At 47.0% G+C, this 3,342-nt stretch overlaps 1 pseudogene; it reads right to left on the reverse strand.

Moving 5' to 3' along the window:
* Positions 1 to 217: 217 nt before the first annotated feature.
* Positions 218 to 1,161, reverse strand: LOC143400876 (fos-related antigen 2 pseudogene; annotated as a pseudogene).
* Positions 1,162 to 3,342: the final 2,181 nt, after the last annotated feature.

A 3,342-nucleotide genomic window follows, 5' to 3' on the forward strand; every position in this document is an offset into this window, starting at 1 on the left:
CAGGCTCTTCAGAAGCCAGAGACAGGTCCCCTCTGCCAAACCAAGCTCTCCTTGGCTTTGGAGGAGGAGAATTCTCTGCAAGACCAGCAAGGGAGGAGGTCCCATGGCTTACAAGGAGCAACCCGAGTCTTCTAAAGCTTCACTGCCAAGTCCCACCTGGGTCCCTCAGAGCCCGGAAGGTCCCTGGCAGGGCTTCCTCTGGCCCTCAGGGCTCTGGAGCTCTTGAAGGTGCTGGTCCCTGGGAGGAGGCAGTGCCGAGGACCCCTCCAGAGCTGGGGAGGAGAGCACGGGGTTACAGAGCCAGCAGAGTGGGGGAGTTCAAGGAATCTGACGACTGGTCCCCGCTGCTATTGCTTCTGCGGTGAGCCTTGGAGCAGGACTCGGAGGGTGACGCAGGCGACTCCTGCTCCAGGACGCTGGGGTAGGCGAAGATGAGGTTCGAGGTGCCCGGAGTGATGGCAGGCGTGGAGGTCACCACGATGGGGGTGTGCAGAGGCTCCTCCCCATAGAAGCCCCTGGCAAGGCAATGCAGATGGGCTTGATGACGGAGCGCTGGGCCTTGTCCAGCCCTGCTGACGAGGACGAGGGGCTGTCCTCTTCTAAGGGCTCTTGTTTCACTACCACAGCGCCCACCGCACTGCCCCCACTGCGCATGGGTTGCAGCCTGGGGGCTGGAGGAGATCGGCGCTCCTCAGGGCTGATCTTGCACACAGGGCCGTGGGCCACCAACATGAACTCCAGCTTCTCCTTTTCCTTCTGTAGCTCAGCGATCTCCTTCTGCAGGCCTGACTTCTCCTCCTCCAGCTCCTCTGTCTCCGCCTGCAGCTTCTCCGTCAGCTCCCGGCGGCGGTTCCGGCACTTGGCAGCGGCCAGTTTGTTCCTCTCCCTCCGGATCCAACGCTTCTCCTCCTCCTCGGGAGACCGCTGCTCATCTCTCCTCCTTTGGCCCACGGTGGTGCCGATGGTCTTGATCACACCAGGTCTTGAGAGGGCCATGTGCGCAGGGACAGAGCCTAGGCCAGGCAGCGGGCTGTAGGGGTGCGAGCGCTGGTAGGGGCTGGACATGGAGGTGATCACTGTGGGCTGCACCATCCACTGCAGGTCCTGGCTGGTGGTGATGGCGTTGATGGTGGGGATGAAGGCACTGCCCGAGCCAGGCATATGTACCCGGAACTTCAGGTATGAGGATTCACTTTGAACTAGGTGTCCCTCTTCAGATCCAAGTCAGCCAGTTTCCATTACATTCTCCAGCTGGATGCACCCTGGAAGCCCACCCCAGCCCCTGCTGCCTGGATGGCTTCTAGAGGCCAAGACCACCACTTTATGGAGCAACTCTTGCTGTGAACGACTTGGCTAGAGATTTCACAGACGCTGACCAAGGTGGGCTTCAGGTTGCAGGGAAAAGCCTGGGTGTTAACCCGGCAGGCTCAAAGAGACTGAGGGGGTGGGGAGCCGATGCCCAGGGCAGATACCCCACCAGTACCTCTCTGGTATTTATAGGCACAGAAACACAGGCACAATCCCTCCAGAGCAAACCAGTCTGGCTGCTTTAGAAGCAAGTTGTTTTTCTGCTTCCAGAACCACCCAGGAGCCCAAGTGATGTCTCTTTCTCCCACTTTTCTCTGCCAGTCTCCTTGCACCAGGTACCCCAAGACCCTCAAGGAGCTCCTCAGAGGCAGTACAAGCTTCTGCCCCGACCCTTACAGGAAACAACTCCATTTTTAAATCAAACTAAAACAAGCTTCTATTTGAGTACACAAAGAGAGCTGATCAGCGACTTTCTCTCCCAACATGGCTAGAAATCAGCACCCCACTTTCAGGAAAGATGTTTTGTGACACAAAAATTTGCAGAGGGGGGTGTCTCGGATAACTTACAGCTAACAGGATTTTGATTAGTATAATACAAAAGCACATAGTTGATTAGTGATCTGCATAGCTCAATATTTCAAGTGAGGAAATAAGTTCAGATCCCACATCAGAATTTATGAGACACCACTAAGTTTTCAGAGAGGGTTGTTACCTGGTCAGAAAAAGTCAGGCATGGGTGAGTCCAAGGCATGGGCAGGTATTCCAAGCAAATTTAAAACATCAAAATACGGCCAGGCCAAACACAAAACCTTGTATTTACAGAAAACAGATTTATACCTTTTGACGAGATGACTTCTGATCTTAGGAGGGAATTAGGCTGGGTTTATCAACATGTGCCTGAGGTCTGCACATACTAAAGAAAAATACGTGTGTGTGTGCGCATGCACAGATGTGTGCCATTGGTGGTGTTTCTTCCTTTCCCACAAACAGGATTATACAAGAGATATTTATCTATAATTTCCTCTTTAGATTTGATAATACAACCTTAATATTACTATCCTTTCTAATAAAGCTGGTTTGTTTTTTAACCTCCCTGAAGTATTCTTTAAGGTGGAAATGTCAAAATGTTTTTCCCCCCCTTCGGTAAGAGCTTTTTATTAAACAGCAAAGCTGAACTCTTTTTTTATATATATTTATTTTTTAGTTTTTGGCAGACACAACATCTTTATTTGTATGTGGTGCTGAGGATCGAACCTGGGCTGCACGCATGCCAGGCGAGCGCGCTACCACTTGAGCCACATCCCCAGCCCAACAAAGCTGAACTCTTAACACAATTTTAAATATTTGTAAATTAGGTCACAAAAAGGATGCAAAATGTTTGTAGTTTAATTATATATTTATACAAGTAAAGTCACATATCACATCTTATACTAATATATAAGATTATTCCATGATTAAAAGTAGCCCAAATCTAATAACCATAAATTATGTTAGTAGATCTCTTTTCCTCTGATCTTAATATTATTTCCAATACAGATTCCCATACCAAATGGAATCTGAAAAATAAATTTAAAAAAATGTTAAAGAATGAATAAACCTCTGCAAAAAATTCTGGGAGAATAAAGCACTAAAATCCTAAGATTAAAATTCCCATAGTTTTACATTTATGTTCTAAAATGTGTTCATGAATCTGTTACTAAAATACTCTCTCAAGGAATTTTGCAAGATTTGATCAACTGGGTAAATGTCCTTGAGACCAAATAGTAATTGATCTCTTAAAATGTGGCTTATATAAAGTTATTCAAACTTAATGTACTTTTTTTCTTTTTTTAAATTTTTAAATTTTTTATTAGTTGTTCAAAACATTACAAAGCTCCTGACATATTATATTTCATACATTTGATTCAAGTGGTTTATGAACTCCCATTTTTACCCTGTATACAGATTGCAGAAACACATTGGTTACACATCCACGTTTATACATACTGCCATACTAGTGTCTGTTGTATTTTGCTGCCTTTAATATTTATCTTT

Source organism: Callospermophilus lateralis, chromosome 6, assembly GCF_048772815.1.
Source record: "Callospermophilus lateralis isolate mCalLat2 chromosome 6, mCalLat2.hap1, whole genome shotgun sequence".
Taxonomy (NCBI): domain Eukaryota; kingdom Metazoa; phylum Chordata; class Mammalia; order Rodentia; family Sciuridae; genus Callospermophilus; species Callospermophilus lateralis.